Raw genomic sequence first — 19,735 nt, 5'->3', positions numbered from 1 at the left:
GGGTTCTCTCCGCATTAAGACAGCAAAAACCAAGTCAGCAGCTATTTCTGATCCACGAAGCACCTCCGGCATCTAGTGTTGGTAATGCAGGTATTGATGGGAGATGGGGAAAGAGAGTGAACTCCAGTTTAGTGATACACTTTGAGCTTTTACCCTAGACCAATGGATTTTTAGGAAGCAACTCTGGGGGAAAAAAGAACCCAAAACTATATAATTATTTTTTTCCCTTTCTCTGTTATAATTTTTCATTTATCAGTTCACTCTATGTAGTTTAAACTGTTAAATTATTCACACTGAGGTGTAACATTCCTATACATAATATAAACACAGGTCAAATTATTTTAAAAATACACTTAAATAAAATACAGTGTTAAAAAAAGGTGAAATTAATCATATACATGAATCATTTTTAGGATAATATAAATTATATAATTATAACCAAGGTGATAGTACTAAATATTTTGTAGATATTTGAGAATAAAGGATATACAAACAGGAAGATGTAAAGAAAATCATAAAAGCAAAGAAGCCCACATATCATTTAGTCATTTAGGCAGGAGTGACCATCAGGTGGCATAACTTACTTTGCACTGATAGAGGTAACCATGACTGGGAAACTGATTTTTGCATTTCTCCTAGGTAAGCTTTTTTGCAGAGAAATTATTTTTAACAAGGTGACAAGGTAATGCACTACAACGGTCACATCACCAAAAACATTTCACTATTAGGTATGTTTGAAGTCATCTTACATGTGCTGAAATTAAATAGCCTGAGAAAAGTATTTCAGATAAACAGGTTGCTTTGTTTGGTTTTGTAAACTATAGCTGCAGTCTGCTCTTCTCATAGCAGTCTTGATATTTCACTGGTAAGTGATCACTTAAATAGCTTGTATGACTATTTTGTCATATATATTTTATAATAGTCCTGGAATTTTTAAGTTACTCTTCATTTAATTCATAACTTCTACAATCCCTCTGGATCTGCACTTTTAGTTTTCTTTCAGGTTTTGCTGGTTTTCTTTACCTAGGCATCTTGAAAGACTGTATCATCCTTTCTGTCATTCCACACACACCTCCAAACCCTCAACATATTATGCTTAAATTTACCTTTTCAAAACCTTGACTCTAGAAACTTTTTCCTCTCTATTCAATACAATGTTACTGAAAAGATTTTTGTAGATCCTCTATGCTTCTTCATTGTGCTGGTTGCCCTTTTGTCCCTGCAAGTCTTCTCATTGCCCATTAAGTCCTTTTATGATTTAGCCCATCCAAGTTGTAACTGATTATCCCATTGTGATGGTTATCTCTAACATCGTCATGCCATCATCCTTTGTCTTTATTAGCTGTCCATCAGTTTCACCCCTCAGCTTCTCATAGGAGAAACTTTATGACTTTTCTGCTGATGTTTTTTCTGCTTAAGAGCTCCCTCAAAAAAATCCTTGACAGTCTCTTATACTTAGTTCACCTACACACCATAGGGATGAAATCCCATCATTTACTACTTAACAACAAGATAGGGTTGTTATATTGATCTCCTGTGGGAATGCAAGGAGCAGCTCAGAGCACAACCATGAAAAATGCTAGGTGAAAACTGTAACTCATTTTCTTCCCCCAGGGACTCTGTGTCCACTTTTGAAGAAATAGCTCTGATGCTCCTTTAAAGGTCAAAAAAATCTAGTGCTAAAACATTCATCGTGCTACCCCAATGCAGAAGGTGAACTGGTGGCCTTTAAGTGGGAGCAGCAATATCGCAGAATCACAGAACAGCCCAGGTTCATCCTAGAGAAGAGCGAAGAGCTGGGAAAATAATTTTAGTGTGACAGAAGAAAATAACTGGAGAAAGAACAAAGCTGTTAATCTTCATTAGCTCACTTTTCATCAATGCGTATTCCTGATTTTTTACCTGAATTAGTCTAGTTATCTAAGACAACAATTTCTATTTTCCCTAAGTCAGAGTCTTTTGCATACTAAGTAGACAGCTAAGGGCATGCTCTCCTACATAATCAGCATTCTTTCTCAAACTGTACTTCTAGGCATTAATGTTACATCCACTCTAAATTAATTCTATCGATAAAATCTGACTTATCCAGGAAACTTGGGGTGCTTCCCAACATACACTAATATTCCTGAAGTGACCAATTGGTATTCAGCACTTGCAGGGAAATAAGCTATGATATATCCTATTCTTGTTATGGAAAACACAACCAATAAAATTACAGCATTTGCAATGTCATATAGCAAGTATATTCAGTATTATACTATAAACCTACATTTAATCCTGCAAATAGGAACAATGAGGATTTCGAGCCAAACTTTTAACTACTTCCAATATTTTTAGGGACCACATTGTTCATATATGAAGTACATGGTACATACATCATTCATCTCATCCTGCATAAGCCAAAATCTGTGGGGTCTAAACTTGCAATAAGCTTACACAAACAGCCCTTTTGCTTAACAAAATGGCCAGAGAGCACAAGAGGAAAGGCTGCATTCTATGTTCTATACAAGCAGTAGTGGAGGATTCATTATGAGGACACAAGCTTTACTTTACAATTTGCATAAAATAAAACTAAATTTTCTTTTACAAAATTGTATAGAAAACAGATGATAACTATCTATTACTATTCCACCTGCCGTTTGACATATAACTATCACTTTGATTTGTACTTTGCCCCAAAAAGGCATATAAATGCAACTGCAGATGCTACAGTGTCTGAAAAGATACATTAGCATTCATTAATAGGAAACACTAAAGAACAACTACTTTAATGTTTATCTCCTCTTATTGTTATTCAGCTCAGTGCATAGTCACCTTGCAAAGCAGGCTTTTTGTTCTTTTTTACAAAGTTTAATTAGAATTTAGATTTGAAATAAGAAGTCTAGATAGAGAGAAAAAGCTGCACAGAATAAGAATTTTATCAGGTGTACTAAAACTTAACTCCTAGTTGTGACTCTTCCATGCTATACTAAATATTTATGCTGAAATGCCAGTATTAATTGATAGTATCAGAATACTGACAAGCAGAAGTAAAAAAATAAAGTGTGCCTGCTATGGATGTGATGCTGAATGGACACAAAGGTCTGGAACAGGAACCAAAGATTATCTATGTATCTATCTATCTATCTATCTATCTACTTCAAAGGGTGAGGAATAAGAAAGATCTGTAGTCACATGCTATCAATTAAGGAAAAGATGTATATATTTTACAAGCCTTTGTGGTTTTTTTTTTTTTCCTTGGTTCATAAACTTGCATGAACGAGATTCCCTTATTAGGGAATTAGCCTTGCTCGTTGGAAAAATAAAGCCCTCTTCATTTGGTGCTTCTATATGTGGATAGCAGCAGTAACCAGTGAATCAATCACCTCTTAAACTATACCCAGGAATTACTCGTCTAAAAACAATACTGTCATTATCTATTTTAAGAGGCTCAGTGGAGCTTATACAGAAGTAATAAGAGAAGTTTTAAAGAGTTGTAAGAGCTAATCCAAGAGCTCCTTACAGCCCAAGTGGGAGATTTCTCTCCTGCCTCTCCTGGCCAGAGCCCATCCTGTGCCATGGCCACCCTCCAGCACTTGCTGGAGCTAGTTGCAAGTGGCAGCAGCAATTAACCAAGAGCGGTCTGGCCGGAAGGAAGAGCCTGCCTCCGTGTGTGGCTGTCTGAGGGAAGGCGATGGCTTAGCACTGGGCCAGACATTGAGCTGTTTCAGTGCAGAATCCAGTTTGGTTTAAACCCTCCCTTCCACCAACAGACTGAGTGGTTAGATCAACTCACACTGATCAGATGTTAGATCAGATCTATCAGTGTTAGATCAGATCACACTCAACTTCAGGGCAAACATTTCTATGTGACTTCACTCTCATGTTTTTTACTCTGAGTTGCTCTCTATCTTAACTTTACAAAGTGTTAACTATTGCTGATGAAATGCCTCAAACACCCTCCCCTCCCAAAGTGCTGTAGGTGCACACCTCCATCGCAGATAGCCTGTGCCTGCAATGACAGTGAAATGCTATGTCCCTCTTCCACCATGAAAAGTCAGTGATAACCTCATTCATGGGTCTGCTCTCCATTCCAGTTGTTTTACTGCAGTTTTGCTGTGGCATACACAGAAAACATTGTCTAGTCTTTTAGAAAGTGGTACTGGAATAAGCCATGACTTTTTCCAACTTGGAGGAGAAAATCTCAACCCTAAACCTACTGTCTTTGAGTTCCATCAGTTGGAGCAAAGGACATCGTAATTTTTCAAGGAAAAACTCCATTCTGTGTACTCTATCTCTATTTTTGTGTTTCAGAAACATAGTAATAGTACAACACCCATACTGGTGCCTAAGAGAAGGACACAGCACACTGTCGGCATTGAAAGAATCACATCCAGCAACTGCAGCTGGCTGCAGCTGCAACTCAAAGAGATTTTTAACACTAATATTAGTCCACTGCTTAAACAACCTCTTTAAATTGTTCATTCTTGTTACATTCAGTAAAAGATTATTTTAAAAATAAAAAGGGCCATGTATAAAAAATTTTAATTAAGTGCCTTAAAAATATCAATAGTATTTATTCTTCCTGGGTATGTATTTTACAAGAAGGGTGCAGTGCTAGAAAAGGTTCCAAGTTTAAAAGGCTATATTGCTTTCTATGGCTTCATTTATACAACTTTCTGTGAACACTGTTGCCAAAGGGTGCTTATCTTTCTAAAGTAAGATTTTGACTTTAAAAGAAAACAAAACTCCTATTAACCTGTGTTAGCTGTATTTTCAGTGATAAAGGAATTATTGACTAATGTAAATAACAATAGACACAGCATTACTATTTAAACAACTAGCAGCTGTAAAATAGAGGCACTCTATGTAGAAAAACAAGGCCATAGTTACCAGAGGGATATATTTTTGTCATGTAACCATCAGTTTCTGTTTCCATTATCATTGAAAAAGTTACTAGAAAATATTGGAGAGGGAAACTATAGCAAATTAAACTAGATTTGCTATTTGCCTCTTAATTAAATTGAGTTCCAGAGAGTGATAAGTTAATGAGCTCCCCAGTTGAAGTAAGGGATGCCCAGCACATCACTAAACACCCAACTCTGGACAAAGTACAGCAGCCAACTTGGTCATGGCTGATGGAATCTGGTGGCTGCCTTCTCCTGTTCCCAGCCACAGGTGTCTTTAGGACCACAAATGTCGATTTTCAATGCATGCATAGTTACTTTTTAGGTTTCAATACACGTTTTCCTTTCCTGTTCCCAGGGCTAACAGGCCTGCATTCTGGACCATGAAATTCCCAGAAGAGTTACTTAGTGTGGAGCTAATTGCAGCAGCAACAAAAACAGGAAAACAACATTCTATGATTCTATGCATAATCCATATGCAGTACATCTAAAATTAATCCAGCAACAGAAAGTACAGATGGAAAGAGTCCAACTTCTGCTATTCTGATGCTGACACAGCTTTCAGAAGAATAGAAGGTTTTATTTAAAATCATCCTGGCTCTTTTGACTGGAAAGCACTTTCAGGCATAATCTGACTCTGGTGCAATGTGATTAAAGCGGGTAAACCATGGTATTTCAGTGCAGAACATGCTGCTGGCTTCCATCTGACGAAGATACACTATTAAGACTGCAAGTCTGTAGCATGCTACGACTTTGATTGTGAAAGTAGAGGAGCACTTCTATTTCCAACTCATCAATTTTTCTGGTGTAGGTAAAATAGTTGGTAAATTTGAGACATACCAAATGCTAGTTCTGTCCTGCTCTGTTCAGCCAACCCTAACAACTTCTGCCTTGGATGGTAAAAATTAGCTAGGAAAGCCTGTGCCAGAGAATTATGTGGCTGTCCCCCCATCTTAGATCCACATAAGATGTAACAAATGTTGATTTGATACTCACACCGAGCTTTGACACAATGTTTAGAGCATACACTTGTTTAATATATTAGAGCTACACTGTGAAGCTATGATATAACATGCAAAGAAACACAACTGCAAAAAAATGCAGTTGCAAAATAATTATACTTCTGGAAAAGAAAGGCAAAAATAGAGAGAATGACTCATGGGAGAAAGTTACAAAGGCAGGAGTAATTAACTTCGCAGTTACTGCTTATTCCATCTGAGGAGAAAAGTAGAGAATGTACCTAAAATGCAATAATTTTAAAAAAACCACCACACATATTACAACAGTCAATACATTACAACAGTAAAGATTTCCCCTTTACACCTTCTTCCCAGCAGCTCACTGTGAAACCAGGGTCAAGTATTCCAATGCCCCAAGCTCCTGTCAGCACAGCAGAGGACAGACAGCAAACTCATCTTCCTGTGTAATGCAGTTCCAGATTAGGTTAGTGCAAAACAACAGCCTCTCCATTGCCTCTCAACCACAGGAGCACAAACAAGCTCTGCTCCATGTATCCGCCCAGATCCTTTCCATAATCAAAGTGCAAGAAGAACACATCATATATGACAAGACTGACAGAAAGGAATAAGAGCTGGCTTCTGCTTCTTCATACATTTGAATTCAGAAATGTTGCTGTGGTACCTCATTAGTAACACAGCTGTAGCCTTCTGCTCTTATCTTGGGGATACCACATATTTATGCAGGCTATGTTTCCATGCACATGGTGAGGGAAGCACAACACATCTGGGAATGCCCAAAGCATTTGTCAGCTACATGTGCCATAAAAAACCTTAGACACAAGTAAAATAAAATAGAACTCCTACAAGGTGTTACCTCAGCACACTTCAGAATCAGAAGAGCCTTTTACATATACAATATGAAGAACTTGTGAGAGAAAAATAGCCAGAAAAACAGTTAAAGGTATGTTTGACCAGCACTACACATACACAGAAATAACCCTCCACTTACTAGAGGTCCCCTTTGTGCTATGTAGGAATCCACAGAAAGGGAGCTGCAACTGGTTTCTTTTTTGCTTCACAGCACAGAGAACTATGAAAATGGGCTGTTCAAGGAAGACTGCCATCAGATCTTGTATTGCTCTGTATTTAACCATGAAATGCTCAACTCGCGAGAAGCCAAGTCATTTGGACTTTACTTCATCTCATTCATACTTGGGAAATTTATATGAAGTATGATCACTTAAGCACGCATATTCGTTCTAAGTATTTGTAATTCTAAAGCCCACCTCTATTTTCATATATATCACTAAACTGAGTGAATAATTTGTTAACAATAGCAATCAGAATTAATATGAAAAGGCTGCAACTGAATAATTTGTTTTCCTTTTGTGCTTTTCTGTTATGACTTAAGTATAAAATGTGAACCACTATAAAGCCTGTGAGTATTGTACACACCTACAGTAAGCTGTAGAGCTCTGTTCTTTGCAGAAAGGCTGACTTCAAATGTTGCCTGTAAATCACTAAACCGCCAAAACAAAACTTATTTACAGGATTCACAGTGACCTACACTATTATGTTGGAGATACTCCAGCAGTAAACAGCTATGTTCAATTTTTATGCTCAGCAAAATAAAATTATTCCAGTAAAATGAGCCATTTTACTAAATTTTATTATCTGGGAATTATACCAAGTGAACAAATGTTGAGAATCTTTATCATTCTGCAGTAAGTATGATTTTGTAAAGGTTTTTAAATCACCCGTAGAGTGGTTTGCCCAGGTGACATTACTTCAGCTTTAGCCTCAGGACAAACCAAAATGACACATGTTATCAAGATAAAACATTAATGGAACAAAATAAGAGTTAGAAGCTTCAGGAATGTCTGTGCAAAAAGTAAAAGCTTATATAAGAAACTGTCATCCTATTTCTACAGATGTGCTCATCATCTTTTTGCCTCCAAAACACAGGCTATGGAATGCATTATACCTAATTATCCTATTTTTAAATGGTTGCAAAAGTTTATCAAGCAACCTTCCTTGGATGGAAATTTTTTTATTTAAACAAATAATAAAAAATACCCACCAAACCCCCCAGATGTCCTATTCAAAATGTGTGCCCACTTCTTAGATCAGTATTAAAAAGCTATGCTTCTTTAGTAGGGAAGGTCTAGCAATTCTACAACTCTAACCTAAAATTTCAGCATCTTGAAATACCCTTAAAGGTATCTTGCTTGTAGAGCCAAATAAAAGCAGTGTTTATGAATGAATATCACCTCCCAAAACACACAAATTCCTATGCAAGAAAAGAAGATTTTTATATAAATCCTGATCTGTGGAATCTAATCTGCTAACATGGAAAATAATTCACTTTCAAAATAAATGCTTTCAGAAATAATCAACAAGCCATCGGCAATAAAATAACTTCTTTGTCTGTAAAGCTGCAAAATGAAGCCATAAGTAAGGGGGAAAAAAAGAGTGTTTATATATCAGAAGCACCATTCTTTACTGTTATTATGATTTATCACAATGGTATTTTCAGCTTAATCCTGTCTCCATAGAAGACATACATAACAACTCTGCCTGAGAAGAACTTAAATTGCCTTAATACAGTGTCACATACAGCACATAAACAGAGTTTTAACCTGTTCATCTTACTCTGTTTTCTAGTTATGGAAACCTTGATATGCTCTGTTGCCTGTCTTTGTGGAACCAGAAAATGATGTCAAGCAGGAACATGGCTCTGAAGGTAGCTTATGATTTCTGTTCAAGAAGTATTTAATTTAATTTCTTTAAAAGTACTCAGGGAAGGAACTGGAGCCATGGACTTTTTTCTCCAGGGTAAATGCCTTAATGACTGCTCTATAATATTCTGATCTGACTTGACTGCACTTTCAGTCCATTGAATCATTTTCTACATAACAGATGAAAGCGGAGAAGGGAGGTGCTCCCACTCTTACTACAGTATGTGACCTGCACAGTCTTCTCATAGGCTGGAATAAGGGAGTTTAATTCTCTTGGATTTAAGAACTGAAGTTCTCTTTCCGACATCTAAGTTCTCTAAAAGCCACATTAATGGATTTTGCTGTAAACCACAACAGGAGTTAAGAATGGAGAAGCTATTGCAGTATTATTTTGAGAGAAGCACAGTTCTGTCAGTGAACATTAAGGCATTTTTTGAGAATGGTGTATAGAGAGATTTACAGCACCTGAAAACCACACTGTCCACTTAAAACATTTCAAAAATTAAGCAAAAATTGCAAGGCCATTTGATGTGGGAAGGGAAAGAGAGTTAGATGGGATGTTAGATGGAATTGCTATTGATGAATCAAAACTGTGCTAGAAAAGTTTCACTTACAGAGAAGCTCAGAAGCATTAAACTGGCACTCAGAAGCACTCATTGATGTCCCCAGGTCAACTTTCCATGACATGCAATGTTGTTTGCAATATACTAAATTGTCAAATAAAACCCAACATATCAGTTTTCCCTAATGTTAAGAATTTTTCTTTCTAAAATATTAAGTAAATAAATGTGATTAAGCTGCATTTGAGAGACAGCATAGAAACAGAGAATGCTTTAACAAACAATCCTTCTAAATGTGAGCTCTGCCAAGTGGAAAGGTTTATAGCTCAGAGCTCAAAGACAAGGTATTATTTTTCTCATTTCATCAGCTGTACTGAGTGTTTCTGTCAATCCTGCAGTCCTCAGGAGGGACTGGTGGATCTGGCCCTGACATTCTTCTCATTTCTTTTGTATGGCTTTATTGTTACAAGCTCATTTGCAATCAGGAGTCAAAGACAGTAATCAAGCGAATGAGCTCAGGCAGAGCACAATGCTAGTTGTGATTTTATTCCCACAGAGATTGCTGTGAACACCGATAATCAGATGTTCTTGTGGGCAGGAGTAAAAGAGGAAACTATAGATTTATGTAAGAAATGACAAAAATGTTATTTTAAGCTGAGCTTAAAGAACTATTTACAGGAACATGCTCAAGCAATCATTCCATGCAGAGAAAACTGCAGAAATGCTAATCTGTAACAATATTACACATCATCAACATTCAGGTCTTTCAAAACAATCCTAAATCACTTAATTCCCTCTTTTTTCTACAGTTTTTTGTCTAATTTGCAAATTCACCTGAACTCTTAGAAGATTTATCAGATTCTCCTGATAGAATTTTCCCTTTGGCTACCAGAGAGCCTCTGGCTAATGCAGGTTAATAGGTGATGTTCCTACTGCAACTTGATTTGGCAGCCTACATAGTTTAGCATCTATCAGATCAGGAACTAGGAATACCATTGTGCTAAAGCAAGTCAAGAAAATGAACAGAGCTACTCCAGAAGCAGACAGCTTAGCCTGTTTTGAATTCCAGGTTTGCTGTTTTATAATAGTAACTCATGAGACCATGTCAACTCAGAAAATAATCTGGAGTTTGTTTGCCTATACTTTTGGAGGCACAAGGCAAGATTAGGACCATTCTGTCTCATAAATTGCAGAATATTTTACTGTCCTTATTCATTCTGTGGCTGAGACGTGTAGTAAGTTACAAATCCAAGATTTACTTCCTGCAATCTACAGAAATCTTGCACTGAAAGTACTTGCATTACTTCCAAACCCACAAGTTTTGTCAATCAGATGTCCCAAGAGATACTCGTGTAGACAACCTGAAAGACGGGAGAAAGAAGGAAAGAGAGGTTTCTCTTTCAGGCTGGTAATAGACTGGGCATTGAGACTCCCTGACTCATGGCTGAAATCAAGGTGAATCACCAGGCTGAAATTTGGCTCTTGGGTGAAAGACTGGACCAGAGAAAACTCTTTTAGCCTAATACGAAGATCAGTATGGAGCAACTTCAGATGAATGAGCAGAAGAAAGTCTTGCTGTGGCCCTGAGACATGTCACACAGCTGAGTTGGAGATTATATCCACTTGTTAGGAAGGAGTAGGCACACATTCGTAGGCACAGAAAACCCACCAAATAAACCCAAACTCCCCAAACCCAAAAAGCAGCTGTGTTTTTTCCCAAGATGCAAACCATTCGAAGGCCTGTGAATCAGCAGAGCCTTAACACAGCTCTTGAGAATCAGCCAGAACACATTGATCTGAATGCCTGCCTCGTTGACAGCCCTACAGGCTGTCCAGAGAGTCCAGTTCTTGGTAAAAAGATTACAACAAGAAGGCATAAACAAGGGGTCACTGAGTGTTACCTTCAGGATATAATTCTCAGGTCTTTTAATCTTACATATAAATAAGTGTCTAAATAAATCCCACAGTGAGTAAGCAGATACGAGAGAACATTTAAAAATTATCAGGAGAGAATTTTTAAAAATAGCAAAGTGTTGAAAAAATCTTACCCTGGTTTAGATTTATGAAAGAGTATATTAGTTGCATCATTCCCTTTAAGAACTTGAAGTTCTCAGCTAAACAAACATATAGTGACGATTTTCCCTTCCTGTTCTCTTACAGTGCGTACTATACCTATACCCTAAAATCATTTTAAACAAGTGGTGGCTTTTCAGCTCCTATTTGCAAGACCTCTTTTATTATCACGTTGTTACTACTATTCTTTGGCAGTTCTCCTTCCTGTTCTTGTCAGTTTAAGATAATAGCATTGTTACAACTTTAAAAAACATGTTTATGTTTCATTTCTCCTAAACGGTTCAACTGATAATTAACTTTTTTCTTTCTGAGTGCTATGGAGTAAGTTGTATTCTTAGTTTTACCGTTTAGCTATGCGGTGAAATAGTCAAGGCTGATAGCCAGAGATTTGCATTCTTCAGTAATGGCACACAGTAGCAGCAGCAAGCTTCTACTTATTCACAAACTGCTAACTACGTCAAACCTTGGAGGGAGTTGAGAAGACAGCTCTGGTTTCACAGGCAAGTCAACTTGGCCTTTTTAAGGGTAGAAGTAACATCATAAACCCAGAAAAGTAGGATTCTTCTGGCTCCTGGATGAAGATGAACACCTGTTGCACATGAATATTTTAATGGAGGATGAGATGTAAAGATCCACAACTTTAATTTAGTTCTCTGAATTAGAAATTGAACTACTTAGAGTCCTAGTGTGCTTGCTACCTAATGACTCAGAAAGTCAGGTTCTTTTCCATGTTTCCAAATATTCTGCATTTTCTCATCAATGATCACCTGCATATTTATCCCTGCTTTTGGCTTTAGGATTTCCCTCAGAACAATTTTGTGTTTTCCTTTACTTTAAAAACCCAACAAATGCAAAACCAACCCATCATTTGGGAAAAGAAACTCAAAACCCAAAGCACTGCAAGCAATGACAAATTAGATAGGTGTATGATTTGTGCTAGTGATACTTTAAATGTATACAATACGGAGTTGTTTAGAAAGCCAGATATATTCACATGTGGAAAATATGACTATAGGGTCTAGATGGAGTCTTCCTTTCCACAGCCATGATATTAAATATTTAGTGTTTGAAACTACGTATGTGTTTATGTGCTTCTGTATTTATACTAGTGCACTTCCCATGCTTTGTGCCAAATACCTTCACTATTTCTGTTTTCAGTCCTGCATGCTTTGGAGATGAGGATCAAGCTCCACTCTTTACTAATCAGCTATACATCTGCATCCTTTAAACCTCCCATACTATTAAGGACAGCCGTTGCTCATTTAGGCTGAGGATAAAAGAGAAGATACTCTAAAATAACAGTAAATGTGACAATATATGACCCATGCATCTTACTAAGGAAGCAAGTAGGATGGGATCGAAACAAGACATAGGAAATTTAGACTAAGTGTTCTTACAGGATATTTCAAAACACTCTCCTCAGATATTCCTGAAATAGAAAATCCCTCTGTTCTGTACAAAGCTAATGAAGTCACTTGGCATCATGTGTCTTTACTGCCCTCTGCATTGACCAAGTACTTCTCAACTGATAAAGAGACACCTATAATGTAATGTTGACTTCCATTCTTAATAAATTATCTTAGTGGATAAATGCTTTTAATTTAAGATCTTAAATATTCTATAAATTTTATTATTTTAAAGATTAACAAAGAAGGGAAGTTAAAATTGATTTATTATGACATTCAGGTCATTTTAAAATCAGATACATTAACAAGAATAATAGTTTCTTTTTTAGTCTAAATGGAGGAAATTTATGAGCACTAGGAAATTTTGCAGATTGCCTGTGGGTAGAGCTTGGCATCTGTGTAATTATGTGGGATCTCTGAAGGCATTTAAAGGCCACTTGACTGCTTTTAAATCATCTCTTTAAACTGGTGACAACTAGGATATAAAGATTTTTGTGGCCAAATGGAAGAACTGTAATTCAGTGTTGCCAATTCTGGCCCAGCAATTCATGAGCCTTGAAAGTTCATCTCTGGATATATTTTATAGGATATATATTAAAAATCAGTCACAAAATTGATGTTGGAAAAGACTAATTAATTAATTTTAAAAACAATGAAACCAGTCTAGAACCACTGGAGAAAAAAAGTGAATCAGTGAATGCTTTAATTATAAGAAAAAACTCACAAAGCTTGCTTGGTTACAGGGATCAGATCCAGGAAAAGCAGGTTTCCTTCGCCTGTTCTTCATATATTTCTTCATGTATGCTCGCCAGTATTAGCACTTTGGCTATCCATCAGAAAGGAATTACTGTGCACACAACTGTCAATCTGTTCATAATTACAGACTTTCCCCCCACATACTCTAACACATGCACTGAATCATTCCCAGCATCCAGTTTTACTGCCTATTGTATTTTAAAAGGCAGAAGCTGCCATTTCCATCCTTCCTGCATGGCTTTCATATTGTACGTAATGGAGAGATATATATCTCCCTGTCACCTCTCTGGATTATACAATAAAATCCTGTACACAGATTCGGTTCTTCTCAATTTCTGCATTGCAACTGAGCTGTATATTTTCTTGCGGTTGCTAACAATGATGTTGTTACACACATTAATTAAAAGATATTAGGGTACAACTCAAATAGATTTTCAGTAAAAGCTATTTTGAATGAGTGGTTCAGTGTACTAATAAGTGGAGTTGCTAATTTTCTCACATAAGATATACACTGAAGGAGATCATTTCTGACTGCTTCTAGTTCACCTTCTAGGTTTTGCTTACCAGGAATCATATCATTTGGCATTGCATAGCACAAAGGCACTGAAGGACAGAGTTTAGCCACTAATAAGTATGTTACACTTGGACCTTCTTCGTCCACACATGAAATTCCATTGCTGTTGACCGCTAGCACTAGGCAGCTGGATGCAGTGGAGCAGCTGCTAACAGATCCTCCTGAGAGAGCTATCCTGTCTAAAGTACAAAACCAACACAAAAGCACAGTTATGCATGTTCCGTGATGCTGAAAGGAAGGGAAAAAAGTCCTAAAAATTGAGGGACACTCCCAATAAAGGCTGTCATTAAGTGTGTTATATGTTGATCTTTTCTACAATTTTCTGTGTTGCCTATTACGAGCTATATCAACTCATGTATTTCATGCATTATAAATCTGATGAATCCAGAACAATTTCTACTAATATTTCACCAGAAAAAAACCAACTATTAGATAAGAAATTTTTATCTACTGAAAATTGCAAATGCCTGTATTACTTCTGATTACATCATAAACTTTTGGGCTCAGTGTTTGAAGAAATAAGGAAGCACAGTACTCTGCTGTAAGAAAACAAAAAAACCTTTAAAAAAAAACAAAACAAAAAAATCCCATCAAAACCCAAACCAAACTAGTTACTAATACAGCTAAGAAACTATAATTTGTTTCATTGTAGTTTATAGAAGGAACGTACATACGCTTGCCTATGCAAAGCAAAATCTGGTTTACTTTTATTGAACATATTATTTATTTTTGGCTACTTCTAATGATCTATTAGTCATTGCATCACAGAATTACAGAATTGCAGGCAGCAATAGGAAACCATTGCATGAATTCTACTTGTCTTTTTCCCCAAATGATTTTTCCATATCTTGTTCTTAAAAACCCCTAAAGATGAGGATTCTCTCTTTCCCAGGCAAACTACCCTATGCTTGCTTAGTTGACCCCAGAGCCATAGAAACAGCAGATTACATTTAGATTGTCAATTCTGACTGTTTCCTTTGATCAGTCGTATGATAGAGTGAAGATCACTGCAAAGAATCTGATCTTAGAAATTCAGTAAATCAGTTCTCTCCTAAGAAACCAAACTCCTATCTCCAAACTGATAAGTTTTACTGTTACAAATTTTAATTTGGAAAAACAAACTGCAAACAAGCTGCAAACATGTACAAGTTTCTAAATAGTAGTTATCTGACAGGTATTTATGGAACTCAAGATCATAAATCAAGGGAATGTATAATTATATGAACTCGAAAGTAAAAGTATTTGCTCAAGCTCAGAAGTATGCATTGATTTAAAGATTCTCAGCAGCTCACTCGAATTATTCCTTCAGCAGTGATATTAAAACTGCAAATCTTTTCAAGAATTAGAGATTATATTTGCACACTGTTGTAGATAGAAATGTACCTGCCATTTCACCATACTTTTTTGATCAGCCTCTCTGTACCATATTATCAATTTCTATTAGAAATATGCCAAAATCAGAAAGTGGCCAAAATATTGTCAGTTGAAAAACTAAATTCAAGTGTTGATGGAAAAATCTTAAGAAAAGTTGTCTAGATTCCAAAGAAGTTAAGATTTCTCTCCTTACCAATTAGAAAGCTTTACTGACATGTTGCCTGAGATGAAGAACATATTGAACAGCTTCAGTTTTCATTTACTTGGAAAATTATGTAAGTTTTCAAATAAGCAAGTATTTCCTCTGCTCCATTTCAGTTTCAGTAACTGTGATATGCTCTCCAACAGTACTGTTTTTAAAGGTGAGATCAAATTCCTGAACTTGTTATACTGTCTATAGAAGCAAGCACAGGTGGGCACTGAAATCAGGAGAAAGAAAGAAGAGAAAAAATAGAGCATAGGAAAATATTTTGGTCAGAAAAATTGATACTATTTAGGCTTGCAATAGAAACAGAATATTTCTTGGGTTTTTAGTTTGGTTGGGTTTTTTTGTTTATTTGGTTTTTTTTTTTTTTAACCCCCCCCCAACCACTGTGTCTTGAATGATTGAAAAAAATAGGTAAGTTAATCAGCATCTTATTAACACAGCGTTTGATGGCAGTTGCAGTTCGGGACCTTATTCTTTTTTGGGAGGTTCAGGTTCTATGGCTTTATCGTCTCATAATGCAGTGCACATTCCTTTCTAAGTGAACTGCAAGGTGCTTTGCAGAGGCCAGAGGATAACGTAGGTACATAGTAGGACCTGCATTTCTCAATTAAAAATAGAAAAAAAAATTACAATGTGAGCATTTTGATATTTTGGAATTTAAAGTGCAATGGAAAACCTATGTTCTACTTTGCTTTATCGTCTTGTTCTTAATAGCGCCTACTTTACCTGCACAGAAACCTCAGTTCAGACAAAAATTTTATGAGAATTCTGATGAAATCTCGTTTCTGTAGTTATTCAAAAAATATCATAAGATTCTTAGCTCTGTCAGCAGCTGTGATGGTTTATGAATACAAAGTTGATAATAATATTAATTTATTATAATTAAGTACAACTGCAGCACAATATTTCTTTTTTGGAGTTTCTGTGTTTCTTTACAGAGTTTGCGGCATAAAATAAGGGTAATTATATCTACTTCCTTTGTAAAGTGATTTGTGATCTACTGATGAAGCTAAGAAAGAGGTAAGTATATTATTACTGAATCATTCAGCTCAGTATATTAGTAATGCAATTTTCTCTTCATAAGCGAGGAAAAGTGTAAGTGGCTTCTTTGCTCATGAACTGAATTCACAACACAATTTCAACTGCTGCATCTCACCATTTAACTGTCCAAGTCTCTCATCTGTGGTGTATTTAAGAATTCAGGTATTTTTAGTGTTACAGTGTCTTAGAGATACTATAAGGCCAATAAAACAAAATACTAAATTCCACCTATATTGCCACTCTAAATATAAAAGAAAATTTCAGTAGTACTTGTGTGAATTAGAAGCTTATTTTCAATATGTGTTTGCAGAAAAATCTTGTTCCAGGTAAGTTGAAGACATTGCAAAAGAGGTTTACCTAACTTTTAGACTTCCAATTCCTAGAATGGAAGCAGGAGCCTCCAGCAAGGCTGCTTGATTATCCCCTGGCACCACTGACCTGATAACTGCTTTGTGTCAAATATTTAAGCATAGACCAATTGTCTCAAATGACCATCTGAGTCTGACGGGTATGAGCTCTTTAGCCACCATAGCCCCATCATCAGGGTTAGAAAAAGATCTCAATGTTTCTCTTGTTTGTGTCATGGTAGGAGTGAATTCAGCTTGGACAGTCTGTTCTCATTACCTATTACCTTAAAAACTAGCAAGAGCAACAACTCTTTCTTTCTGCACAGCCTGAGTTTTGCACTGCCAGTGACAAACCCTGGTTAGCACCAACAATCTGAACTGCACAGCAGCCTTCCCACAGTCACCTCCACTCAAACGTGAGCTGGTCTAGGGCTGCCCAGCACTGCTAGAAGTGGTGTTAGTGTTTCAGTCATAGTCCATGTTGCTTTCAGGCCAACTTGCCTGCACATACTGTGCACCAAAGGACAACAGTGCCTGCACTGGGAAATTCACTCTCAAATCTTCAGAGGACCTACAGTCATTCCTGATCTGATCCAAAGTAACTGAGAGAATAGTCAGGACCTCATTGCTCAAAAAGAAAATTCCACATCAACATATTCATGACATTGGAGGGTTTTTTTATCATACCACAAAGATGTTACAACTAACTCAGATGCAGAAAACTATTAACTTCCCTAAAACTTGTTTCTTTTAAGGGCTCATTTACTACCACTTGGTAGATGTGATGCCTGCAGGTCTTACCACAGTGATTCTTCCTTGTTTTGCATGTTTAGTGGAGTTGGAGAGTAAACCATAAATCAAGTAAATCAAGAAGAAAAAGCATGTTTATTGGTACAGCTTTATTTCATGTTCTAACCTTCACTGTCCCACAATAGACCTCCTAAATACTGAAATGACACCTAGTCTATCCAGTCAATAGCAGAAAAGTAATTCCTACAGCTGTCTCTGATTTAAATAAACCAGTAAGCTATGATTTTGTTTACTGCAGCAGTGGACACAACTAGCAGTAGCCACTGATGTTTCAGCATAAGGTCAACTTCAGCATTAACAGCACAAGACTTTAAAAGAACAATTTAGTTTGGATTATAGTTTCAAATGATTTAAAGTTCGGATGTCTTTCAAAGTGGCGTTAGTTATTAAAACATGATTTACATTCTGTCCCATAATAGCCAAAAAGGATACTAATAATACACCAGATTTAGTAGTATATTTATCAGTTTTCTCCAGCAGAGTAAAATAGAAAAGAAAGATGGCTAATCATGACTTACATCCAGTTCTTAGTGTTCAGGTGTAAGATTTAAAAATATACTAGGGATTAACGGTCTCTTCATATACTTCATGACAATTTCCTAACATGAGTTGACCACAAATCATTTTGAGGCACAGACATTTCTGTAATGGAAAACTGGCAAGGGCAAGTTAAATCTCTAAAGGAACAGGGAGTTTGAAAATTGAATTTTAACTGCACTGTAAGCAATAAAATAACCTTCAGATTACAGGTATTGAAATCTACAAGCCATGGGATAAATTGAATAAGAGTGCTTCTTTGATCTAGACAAAATTAGTTTCCTTAAAAAAAGAAAGGGGAATGTAAAATTTAGGAGTTTTTCCCCTTCTATAGTTAGAAATTACACCTGGGATTTTTTATTATTTTGCAGGTGAAGGATAAATAGAAATATTCAGCAGCATTTCCTGCTTTTGGTGAATACTTTCTAGGGAGTGTTTAATACTAATGGCATATCACTAACATACTTCCTTCACAAAAGCTTTTGGAATTTTGTCAGCTATTCTTAAGAAAACAACCAAGTCTCACAAATCCCCTTAAAACAGCAGCAAGTAATTCCCTGTCCCTAGAAAATGTTGCATTTGTTTATCTTGCAAGGCATCATCCACTATGAAGAACGTGTTCTTCTAAATCACACATTTACTTTGTGAATACTGAGTCAAAAGATTTCTTTTTCATTACACCAACAGATAAAAGCAGTGCAATTAGTGCATCGGCTTCAAGGAAAACCACATCCTCAGGAAGAAAGGGGATGTGTGTGGTTGCTCTGGGGTAATTTTTGCCCAGAGTAAATCTGAAGACTATGCCTTGGTGGTTTTCCTTCTTCACCTTCTGCATCTAAGAAATGTTCTTGAAATAGATACAAGCAAGAAGAAAGTGCGAGCAGGTTTGCTATATCTCCTTTACAAGTCAATAACAGATAGTCATAAATTCATTTCTATCCACAGCGAATGGTCTCTCCACACCAGAAGCAAAAATAGCTGTTTAGGAAGAGCTGTGAAGCAAGAACAAGCAGGATGTTTGGGCTTGAAGACACACCACATCTCAGCCATAAACCCGCAAACGCTTTGTACTTCTCCTTGACCCTGACCTTCACAGCTGTCCTTGGCTACATCCAAAGGTCACTGAAGGGTCAGAACCTCAAAGACCATCTGGAAGACTGAATGCATTTTAGGTATTATTCACTGTATGTTATCAACAATTAAATAGAATAAGTATGTTCAAAAGTCATTCTCACCTTCTACATACGTTTTTTAAAAGAGATCTGTGAATATTTATTAATATCTTTCTATAAAAAGACCAACAAGATTATATTTTCTAGCTTTTCCTAGAGAAACCATCTGCAGATCTAACAAATGCAATGTAATAAAATGTAATAAAAAAATTGAGCACTGCTTATAAGGATGACTTCCAGACCTTTATATGACTTTCATCATCATAGAATCATAGAATGGTTTATGTTGGAAGG

The sequence above is a fragment of the Nestor notabilis genome, unplaced genomic scaffold (assembly GCF_000696875.1).
Source record: "Nestor notabilis isolate BGI_N333 unplaced genomic scaffold, ASM69687v1 scaffold10421, whole genome shotgun sequence".
Lineage (NCBI taxonomy): Eukaryota > Metazoa > Chordata > Aves > Psittaciformes > Psittacidae > Nestor > Nestor notabilis.
Note: the sequence above shows the minus strand (reverse complement) of the source record.